We start from the raw sequence: 11965 nt of genomic DNA, 5'->3' as shown, positions 1-11965 counted from the left end.
CATTTTACCTGGCCCTGGTGGGTCCAGCAAAGGGCTACAAAGATAATTAGGTGACTGGAGCATGACTGTTAAGAGAAAAGGCTGAGGGGGCTGGGCCTGTTCAGCCTTGAGAAGAGATGAGTGAGAGGGAACCTCATCAATATCTATGAGTATCTGAGGGAGGGTGTGAAGAGGATGGAGTTGGGCTCTGCTCAGTGGTGCCATGCAATAGGACATGAAGCAACGGGCAGAAACCGATGCACAGGAAGTTCCACCTGAACATGAGGAAGAACTTCTTTACTGTGCAATGACCATGCACTGGAACAGGTTGCCCAGAGAGGCTGTGGAGTCTCCTGCACTGGAAATACTCAAGAACTCTGTGGATACAGTCCTGTGCCATGAGCTCTGGTATTGCCCTGCTTGAGCAGGGAGGGTGGACCAGATGACCCACTGGGGTCCCTTCCAACCTTATCTATGCTGTGATTATGTGCAACTGTGTTAATTTACATTGAGAAGAGACTGGACACCTAATGGACAAGGAGACATCTACATTTAAAAAACTTAATCTCTAAGTTGACTTCTATCCTCAGCCAAAAGTGGCTGTCTAGGCTTCCCCTGCTGCCAATAAATTACCATTTCCTTAGGCAATTCACCCACTCTAGACCCAGTTACCTCCTACAGATGCCTCATTGACTTACACCTACTTGATGTGTAATGAAACAATATGCACTTATGTCAGTAGAAAAAAGAGCATTTGAAAAGAAATACTATGTCTACCTTAGAGAATTTTCTTTACAGCTGTTCCCAGTAGATAATCAGCAATGTAGGCATACAGGAATGATGATTCCTTCTACAGCCGTAATCTCACCCTTCTGTGACTTTGATTTATTCTGCTGCCTCTTAATTAAGTAATCACTTTTCAAAGGAGTCCAGTATTTTTCAGTATGTTCTGAGGGACAGACACAAGCAGGCCCAAGATCTTCAGGGCAGTGTTTTGATGCCGTAACTAAAGGACCTTGGTTTCTCTTTAGGTAGCTCCTCCCTCTTATTTTTTGCATTACCTCTACAGTTCCTCATAAATTAAAGGTTTGTGAAAGAATACTCTTCACTGTGTCACTGTATTGCTCTTGAAAAGGATTTTTTTTTAACTAACCCTTTAAAAGTAATAAAACATAAACCTTTAAACTTTTTACCAATACTTATGATGACTGATTGTTTCAGATTCATAGCACAGAGCTTTACTGCTTGAGTTAGCAGTGACTGGAAGCCATAGGAGTTAAACTTTCCCTTTATGGGACATCCCCCAGCTAGAAAGAATATTGGTACAGGATATCACAGTAGCAAGCAACTGAAAGAAGGATAAATCATTGGAAAATAGCTCAGTCCTTTTTTTTTTTGAAACAGAGTAAATTTGTTTTAATTAATATATAAGCACTATGAGAAGATAGAGCATGTGCAGTATTGTCCAGTGCGTGCTCCTGTCAGGCACAAAAAAACACTTTTAAGCATGAATAAGTTATGCTTACCATAGGTTTATAGTTAGGTTAAATATTGGTTGGAGTTTTTTAGGGTTTTTTTTTTTGTTTGGATTTGTTTGTTTTAGAGTGGTCTTTTTGTTTGGTTTGGTTTTGATCTTTTGTGGGTTTTTTGTTTGTGGGGTTTTTTTGTTTGGTTTTTGGTTTTTTTCTTTGTTTTGTTTTTTTTTGAGTGGTTTTTTCTCGGTTTTGTTTTGTTTTGCTTTGTTTTGCTTTTATTGGAATGGATACCAAAAGGCTATTTTTCTTCAGACAGTTTCTAGTCAAAGCTTCAAATCTTTGTGGAAATCCCTCTAAGTGTTTATAATAATTTATGAACAAGAGAAAAGCATGATATTGCCCTCTAACTTATAATTGAAAATGACTACACAAATGTTATTCCATCTGTGGATGACAGCATATTGGCAGAATGACTACTTTTAGTTTAAATTACTAAGAAAATGAAAGAAAAATGTTAGTAACTTATGTCAAGAAGTTGTAGGTGCTTATACCTGTGCTGTTTACTGCAGTTTCAGTCCTGGTCCACTCATATGAGATGCCAGCTATTCCAACATTACTCTTCAGAAAAAAACAGGGTAGATGGATTAGATATGTTTTGAAATTGATATGTCCTTTGTCACTCCTGAATGTAAGAAGCCTGAAGCTGGAATTGAATCACACTGAAATGTACCTAACATATGATATTTCAGTTGCAGAAATATGACCACAGCCTTTTAGCATCTGCTGGGTATGAATTTTTAAATTTGGTACTAAGGAGTAGCAGCACACACTGAATGAATGCTATCTACTCTCATCACACAGCAAATCTTGAAATACTAACTTCTTTCCAATTGCTGCATGCTCATTTAAATTCACTGCTGCATACTGAGATTTTACACTCTGGAAGTGTTGCCTTTTTTATAGAAACCAACACATCAGTGTTGGATGCTAAGGATTGGTGCTGCAGGACAGCAAGTTGTGCAAATGCTTGAATTTAATACAAGCTACCATACAGTTTTATGGAAAAGAGTTTTAATTTCCCCATCTTGCTTTTTGAGGGGTTTTCTGAGCCATTCTGTTGATGTCACATTGCTGTCCAAATCACCCAAGAAACTTGCACATGATGTCACCATTTCATGTTGGTAAGAGGCATCCACTTACTATGAGAATGGAGAATTAAGGAATTGCATGGGGGAAAGGGAGTAAAGTAGCACAATAGGAATTTGGGCTTTTGGAGTATCCAATAATTGTAACATGTGAAATGCAGGCTTTAAAGCAATCATGCTGCAAAGTTGTGTTTTTAAATGCTGACCTAATCCTTGGTCCACTGAAACCAGCTCCTCCTCTCCTCATACCTGTCTGCTTAAGCCAGCTACTATCTGGTCTTTTAAAAGGTCTTTTAAAAGCTCTTCCTAAATGGGGTGACGTACAACAATCTTGATTTTATATTCTAAGTGAACTAAATGTTATCTGGCTATTAGCAGCTGAGACTGCTGACTCCTGGAAAAAGTTATGCTGGGGCTGGACAATACACTTGGCATGAAGGACTGACAATGTAAGAACATCACTAAGGATAGACATATTCCTGTTTTTTTACAGACAAAAATTATTACATATGCAAAAAGAGACAATCCACAATTAAAAGTAACCTTAGCCTTATGTTAGTCATAAAAATAATAAATAAAATGTCCTAAATTAGTTTTAATATTAAAAAGATGTCTTGTAATAGCATTTTATTGCTCTATGGTCATAATAGCATCCCACCAAATTATACCATAATTGGCTTAGAATAGAATCCTGAACCAAAGCCTTCTGTAAGGGAATTCTACTGTTTCTTAGAAATTATGGAGTTTAATAAGAATTGATTTTCCTAACTCCTCCTTATGCCTTTCATCAGCTGTGCAAAGCTCGTGCTATAGATACGCTGAAATACTCTTTAGAAGAGCTTTATAAATACTCTCTATAAGAGCCTTCTAGAGCTCAATAATTTTTTTTTATTTGATGTAGAAGTATTTTAGAAACTGAAGAAATTATTTTAGGAGTTTAAAAATGAATTAGCAAAGAACATATTTGTATTTTACTTTGAATATGTCTTTAAAAATTGTTACCCATGAAAACCTGATGATTCTGTCCTATTGAAGTTGAAATCCTACCTCAGAAAGTTAACTTCATGTAAAAACAGATAGAAGAATATAAAATAGAAGAATATAAAATCAAGATTGCTGTGCATCACCCTATTTAGGAAGAGCTTTTTAAAAGACCTTTTATGACAGATAGTAGCTGGCTTAAGCAGACAGGTATGAGGAGAGGAGGAGCTGGTTTCAGAGGACCAAGGATTAGGTCAGCATTTAAAAAACCAACTTTGCAGCATGATTGCTTTAAAGCCTGCATTTCACATGTTACAATTATTGGTTATTCCAAAGCTCCAAACTGCTATTGTGCAGAAATGGACATTTCAAAAGGCTAAGTAGGTATTGACTACAAAAGGACCATAAGCTTAGTATGAAAAACATTTTAATCTCTTTACAGTCTAGAAATGTTATTTTGATTTTTGATCTCCAAAATACTTCAACACAAAGGAAATGCAAGTTAACAGTGGGAATTGTAGCTCCCTTCTTAAAATGCATATTGTGTCACTGCTGTTGCACACCTTTGATCTGTTGCTGGTTTGTTGTCATCTGAAGTCTTTCATTGTTGAAAAAGTATCTTACCAATTAGTATTTTCAGTAGTGTTCTGCCATGGTTGACCTGGTGGTCTGAGACCAGATCACATACTAAAAAGCTTACTCTGTCCTTTTTTTCTGGATAATTGCCTTGGGGAGACACTGTACTTATAACCATGTTGAGTTATTTTGTTATGCTAAAATGTCAAAAAAATTGTGAAATTAAGGCTGGCAAGGAGCTAAAAACTAACTGCAACAGGGTTAATCCCCCAGACACATACTCCCTGCAAATTTTAATTATCAGATAATAAATTTCTGCTTTAAATGTGGGACTTTAGATCTTTTCTTGGTGAATGCTTAATATTCACTATATGCTGTCTCAGTAGCAGCCTTCCAGAGTTACTGGCAAAATGAAATTGCTTTTGTTGGCAAAAGAATTCCAGCCTATGTGAAGAAATGAATCCTAGGACACTCACTAAAATTTATTTTGTCTTGCTAAAGAAAATGTTTTGAAGCATGAAGATATGTTTTCGAGAAAAGTGCCAAATCTAAGTTTCAGTTACTTACGTAGAAGTATCTGAAAGGATAGAAACAGTGTGAAAAAGCTAAAAGAGCTTTGAAGAAAAATAACACACACCTACAAAGGAGTATTTTATCAGTGGGGAAGCACTGTGTCTGCTTAGTTCAGCTCTTCTTTACCCAGTGATGGGTCATATCTTATCATATCATATACATCACATAAGACACAGATGCCAGAATAGAATGGTGAGCGCTGGCAGGGGCTCTGCCTGTATCCCTCTACTTCCCTGCATGTGAGCACCCCAAGGACGCTTTAAGGTGCAATTTAATTCTCCAGCTTGATTTGGAAGGATAACCTTCCCCCTCCTCCCCCGCTGAGGCTGATGTCTGCTCCCTGTGCTGTCCCATTCCATACAGCCAAGTCCTGCCGTTCAGCAGCCCCCATCCCAGTGTGCTCACACCCAGCTGCATCTGCTCCTGCTGCTGCCCTCGTGTCCACCGGGAGGGGTCCTGCCTTCTGCCCTTGACAAATCCTCTTCTTGTCCTGCCCATGAAGTGATGGTAAAAGCATCTCTCCTTCCTTTCTGAGCACTGCCTAGTTTTGAGTGAACATAAACAAAGAGAGGGAAAAGAAAACTTCCTGACAAGCTGTGGAAGGGATAAGCAGAACCTGGCCTTTAGACTACGAATCTGACTTATGTCTTGCTAGACCATGTTAATTACTTGGCATGAAAATGCATGCCAGAAAGGAAGTACAGCCTGAGCCTGTGTACCAAATAAGATTCAAGTGAGGGGAAAAAAATCTCAATAAACAGGTGGTGTATCTGTTACTGCTAGGACATGGCGGATGTTGATTTTCTACAAGTATTTTTCATTGTTGGAAACAGAAATAATTTTTGAGAGAATCTTGTATATGGATGTATGGATATACAGTGTATATCCATATATGAACATATGGGTGTATATCTATTTTTATGCATTATATAAACCTATCTTTATACATATATACATTGTGTCTGTATATGCATATACATATAGATGCCTTGTCATATGGCCTTCATGCTTGTAAGCTAAAATACTATGTAAGTTCTGGTGCTTTCTGCGAAAGAGCTTCAAGAGACTTCCCTGTAGTAAGGAGCTTTTAAAAATAGCCAAGCCTGTCTTTCTCATGTTTAATCACAGCACCTTTAAATGTATATACTTGAAACATTTAATTCCATGAATAAACAATCACATAGCTTCTAAAACTATGTTAATAATCAATATCCAGGCTGGATTTTTTGGTAACTGCTTTATATGAGCTATAGTTGCAGCTGGGAACATTGTAATATCACCTTCAGAAATGGTTTTCATTTAATGTATATCACACAGGGCAAAAGCTAATAAAATTTTTTGCTGAGGTCCAAATGGTTTCCTACCTGATTCTACCTATGGAATAAAAAATATCCTAGTCTACATCATGTTTAATTTTCCACCTCTTCACCAAGCTAGACATTTCTGTGAGGTGGAATACATGTTTCTTCCTTGCTCAGCAACATTGCCACCAGCAAACTCAACAGCTAGAGAATAAGAGGGAAACAAAAAGGCAGAACATCACAAATGCTGAACTCAAGGCTGTTGGATTCAGTATTTGCTTAGTGTCTGGCAAACAAAGAAAATACTCAAAAAAAACCCCAAAACAAAAACAAAATAGAACAGGACAGTTATGTCTGAGAGACAAAATATTTACTTTGGCATTTTGTTATGGGGATAACAGTTTTGTATTTACAATTCATTGCTATGTCTGGCAGACTGATTCACCAAATATATAGTGACACATTTTTCTCTTCCTTTTTCCACTGAAAATGTCCAGTGAAAGCAATTAATTTCCATGAAGTTACTCTAAAATTAGGACCTGAAGTTCTATGACCTGAACAGACAGTGGATAAGACTCCTTTAGCAATGAAATGGAGCAAAAATGAAGATTACTCTGAAGATGCTTCTGTTACTGGGATCTTTGGATATTCTTCAGCCATTGGAGTAGGTATTGCAAGATCATTTCCCATCCAACTTTGTTTCAGTCAGTAATTTTATCCTATCCTATGAGAAATGTGAAAGAAGATTCATATACCTTTAAAGGATATGTGAACTCTTTGGGGAAAATAAAATCACTCAGAATTCCTCTTATTGCACAGATTTCTTCAGCTAGTCGGGAAGGAACTACTGCAGCACAGCAAAGTGGTGAGCTGAGTATGAATGCCAAGTAGAAAGCAAATCTATGACTGCCGCTAAAAGGAAACAACTGTTGCTAGCCACAGCTGCTTCCTTACTTTTAATTTTTTAAAACCTTTTCTAAGATTCATAGTCGATCCTTGTCAAGGAAATGTTCTTCCTTAATTGCCGTACTCAGTTACTGATTTGCTAGGCTGGAAATGAGAGCTTTCCTAAACAGTGTGTTTGATTTTTCCCCTTGGAAGCTAATGGAGCCAAAAGTTATGTTTGTTTGTGCTGTAGCTTCTTCCCTGCTGATGCTGCCTGTTTGAAGCAGCTGATTCTGCTCCATGACTGTCATTCCGTGTGACAGCCTGGAGCTCTGATTTCCTTGGGACTTTCTTTAATGCATGCTGCAGCAGTCCTGCTAAAGCTGCATCTCATTTCCTAGAGATTGACAGAACTTGTAACAGACTCAGAACGTAACAACCCTACAGTTCAGAAAGCTTTTTTCAGCATTTTAATTATTTGTCTATGGTTTATAGCTGTCTTCTTGACCAACCTGTTTTCTTGCAGAATGGTAGATTTCAGAATTTTTGTAGTAAGCCAAAAAGTTCTTAGTGTGCAGGGAAGGAGGAAAGATTTTACAGATAAATCTAACTGCAACAATCTATACTTCTTGGGGTAATGTTTCCCATGAGAAATTATTTCTATTATTTGTAATAAGTATTATGCAACTTACAAAATTGCCAGAATATGATCCAATAGGAATAAGGAAACCTTTATTATGTATTGGAACTAAAGGAGGCCTTAGTGATATGGAAATTCACTATGAAGAAAGGCTACTGTAAGAAAAACTGGCTAAAGTTTAAGGTTAGAGACGTCTCACTCTGATTTAAGTTTGACTATTTATATGCCCACAGAGTTAATCTAGTTTCACATTATCACAATTTTTTTGTTGTTTTTTCTTCCCTCCAGATTTTTTCAGAGCTTTTGCTGTTGCTGATCTTTCATGATTTTATTTCAAATGACACAAACAACTGTTCTTAGGCTTATTTGAGGAGAAAAATTCTGTATGTTTTTTCTTTATTGTAGGTCCACCCGGCAACTTTTTTTCCCTACAGTACCAGCTACCCAAGTTGATTCCTGGTTCTGGTGACAGAAGTACAGTGAACTCTTCTCCACCTGAGAGTTTGTGCAAAGGCTCCTATGAAAAAAAATTGACTGATTTTTAATCCATATAGTACAAAATTTATCATTATTGTATAGAGTACATCACAAGTTTTATCCAGCTTTAGAATTTTTCTGTCTTTTAAAGCTGCAGAATCACTAAACATCCTCACTTAAGAGGTTTTCCACATGACTGTACACCTTAGAACCATTTCACTTTATCTGAGCTAACATACACATTCTCTGTAAGACAGTATTGGCATTTTTCAGGTTTAGTTTCAAATAAGCCCAATGCAAAGATAACTATAGCTCTCCACAGAAGAAGTTATCTTAGTCTTCATATCAAAGCAATACATGAGAACTGTACAAGAACCATTTTTATTGTCTGCTCTTGCAGAAGCCACCAAAAAGCATGGGTTATTCTGATCCTTTTCTAACTCTACAGAAATAATCAGAAGAAGGTCTTCACCATCCATCTCAGTGCTGTAGGATTTTTGATCCCCATTTGTCTCACTCACCTGCCAAAAACTTATGAATGTATAAGATTTTTTTTCCTGGGATTTGTGTGATTAAGATTTTATCCAGGGGAGGTATTAATAATCCCTGATAGAGCCACAATTTACTCATTTCTCAGTGCATGATCTTTAGACTTGACATTATTCCTCAATTTAGACTATCCCAGCTTACTTCCCATGCACAGGCTTAAATATATCCACTGTGATGTATGTTTTCAGTGTCCCAAAGGGATATTACTCTATCTTACCAATACAAGTATCACACTAAGCATAATTTTTTTGAATCCAATCTCTGTTTAATGCAAAATAAATTTTATTGAAGCTTAGTTCAGATGATAATAACTCCAAAAACATCCAGTGAATTTAAAATAACGATTTCATCAGAACCTTTAATATTTCTAATGCATAAGCTGATATCGGCTTCATCTCTACCATAGTGAGTCATTTTATATTTACTCTCAGAGATTTTCTACAGGTAGTGGGGAAGAAGTTTGCTATGGTATTTGTACTCATGTATTTTCCAGTTAATTTTTTCAGTACCTCTATTTTGATATCAGATTGTCCTCTTCAGCATGCTACCAAGGCTTGTTTAGATTGTCATAATGAGGATGGAGCAGAGTATTCTGGTATCATTTGACAAGAGATATGCTGTAGACCTCTGCTCTGAACTACCAGACTAAAAAGTTGATAATCAAGTTACAATTTTGCAGACAGAGAGATTTTTATAGATTTTACTCTGCTACATGTTATGTTGCAATAATATTCCTCAATTTCTCCATTACGGGCTAGGGTTTTTAGTTGCTAAGGCCACTGAAGCTCAATATAAAAAAAAAATAAAGGAATTCAAGCTGATTCAAGACAGATCAATAAGGTTTAAATTCCATGTTCAGAGGTTTAACAGGAATGGTGAACTGATTTTTTGTGGGGTTTTTTTCCCATCAAAATAGTTACTTGATTATCCTCAGTAAATTCTCCTTTTCCGTGCCCATCTTCTCACAGACATTTGTTCTTCTTTTGTGGTGTTAATGAAGGCAGAACTTTCTGCTTCTCAGAATAAGAAAACAAATACTGAAAATTATTATCACAATTCAGGACTGAAACAAATTTTTTTTTAAAATACCATAGCTTTCAGATTGAATGCTCTAACTCCGCAATTCAAGATGGCTGGTGACATCTTTCTTATTTACCTGTGTACAGATATACACACCAAATGAAGTCAAAATGCATACTCTTGGCTATACCCAACAGGTCATTGAAAAAAAACCCAAACAAATCAAACGAACAGAACAAAAAAAACCCAAAACCACATAAACAACAGCCCCAGGTGAGGTAAATAACTTCATCAAAAGTAAAGTCTATAATGACAATGATTTGTGCCAAACAAAAAAATGTGCCTGAAATGGACAAAATTGATAAACACACAACTCTTTTTTAACACCACCTGTATGCATGCATACTACCTCATACAGAGAGAAATTAAGAGAAATATTTTTCTGAAATGTTGAGATTGAAGGAAGAGTAATCTGTAAATACAAAGACTGGAAAGTGTGTATACACTTGTACTGAAAATACAAATAAGCAAATAAATAAATTAAAAATGGAAGCTACTTTTGATGTATGGCATTTTTGCAGACCTTAGATACACTGAAGTGACCCAACAAGCTGTTGTTGAAATCAGCAGTGACAGCTGTCCTCATCATAAAAGAAGTGAAGAAATTTTCAAGAAGATGAAGTCATAAAACAGTGTCATAAACATTTTAGTGTCATAAACATTTGTTTCAAACCTTGCACAGATACACCGTAGATTTTACTTGCTACTGATGTAGGAAAGATGTAAAGTAGAACATCATGGTATCAATCCCATCTTCCTTCTGATGACTTTTTTCCCTGAATATCTTTCCTTTATTTCCTTAATTTTGATTTTTTTTTACAATTAAGCCACTGCTGCATATGCAGAGAATGATTCTACATACACTGTACTCTATGAAGAAATACTACTTAAGGAGAATCAGGGTATGACTACGGAGAGAATAGAGAGATATGCACACAGGCTGTAACAGAGTTAGACCAGAGTCCTTGGCTTACTTTACTTCAAATATTTAAGGGATGTATGCACATTAGGACTCAGTCCTCTCATGTAGTCTATGGAAAGAGCTAGGTATATCAAATAGTCACCCACCTTAACTAAGGTCCAGATAACTCTGTCCAAATAGCCTCCTTTCTCCACTCAGTTTAGCTAATGGTAGATGTTCTGGAGTCTGCGCCCGAAGTAAGAGTATGCCTGTAAGCTCTTCCTGTGTGTCTTCAGAACTTTACTACATGGCAAAGAAGAAAGGATTAATGGCCATAAACTAAAACACAAGAAGTTCCACCACAACATGAGGAAGAATTTTTTTACATTGAGGGTGGCAGAGCACTAGAACAGGCTGCCTAGGGAGTGGGAGGCATTCAAAATCCATCTGGACTCATTCCTATGTCACCTGCTGTGGCGATCCGTTAACCCACTGCTTTTCCTATTTCGCATTGTTCTCCCACTTTTCCCTTGCCCCTAGCCTTGGCCACTCCCTCAGGCTCTCCCTATTGGTTCCTGTACCCCAACCCCACCCAGGGACCGCCCCTGAGCCCCTGAGAAAAAGTCGCTGCGCCCGGACCACAAGGTCTCTCTGCCTCTGAGGGTTGCTGGGACAAGATGTGATTAAAGTCCTCTCAAACTCCTATGGGAGATCCTTCTTGCCTCCCTTGCCATCACTGGTTGTAGCGCTGATAGCTGCCGGAGCAAGACCGTGGGGCTGTCTGAAATGGACTCTGGGATGTGACCGGGTCGCATTGCCCTAAGCAGCCCTGCTGAGCTCTCAGGAAGCTACAGCCTGCTAAGCTAAATCTAGCAATTACAACAACCTGCTTCAGGTGACCCTGTCTTGGCAGAGGGGTGGGCTGGATGATCTCCCGAGGTCCCTTCCAACCCTAAAAATTCTGTGAAATGAACCTTGACCCATGTTACTTTATCTGAATTTCTCATATTTCAGTTTTACGCCTAAAAATAGACTTGAAGTCCTTCAGCATGAAAGAAGGAAGCAAAGAAGGAAGGTAGTAAGGAAGGAAGGCAAAGACAACACATCAACTCAATAAACCTTTAGGCTGGGTTATGCACAGCTATTGGATTTTATAAACTTCATTTTATCTATTAATAGTTTTGGTTCTATCTTTTCCCTTAGCTACTGTGCTTATTGTCTGCACGAATTTCTCACATTTTGATCAACAGAGTTCCAGGAGTAAAACATGTATTTCCTTTATGTTTAATTAGATTAATTTGCTGCTTATCAAATCGAGAACCCCTTACATATGCAAGAGAGACTATAATTTACTCACAGAGTTGTTTATTGTTATTGTTTTCATAAGGAACAGCTTAAATAAT

At 37.4% G+C, this 11965-nt stretch overlaps 1 long non-coding RNA gene across 1 annotated transcript; it reads left to right on the top strand.

Moving 5' to 3' along the window:
• Positions 1-278: 278 nt before the first annotated feature.
• On the top strand, positions 279-9798 carry LOC121659737. The gene is made up of 3 exons (XR_006014432.1): positions 279-5236; positions 6528-6694; positions 7961-9798. It is a non-coding gene; the product is annotated as an uncharacterized LOC121659737 (long non-coding RNA).
• The last annotated feature ends 2167 nt before the right edge of the window (positions 9799-11965 follow it).

Source organism: Corvus kubaryi, unplaced genomic scaffold (genome assembly GCF_017639235.1).
Source record: "Corvus kubaryi isolate FWS band 111438036 unplaced genomic scaffold, C.kubaryi_AGA036_p1.0 137, whole genome shotgun sequence".
Taxonomy (NCBI): domain Eukaryota; kingdom Metazoa; phylum Chordata; class Aves; order Passeriformes; family Corvidae; genus Corvus; species Corvus kubaryi.
The sequence above is the reverse complement of the archived record's forward strand: the minus strand, read 5'-3'. Positions and strand labels throughout refer to the sequence as shown.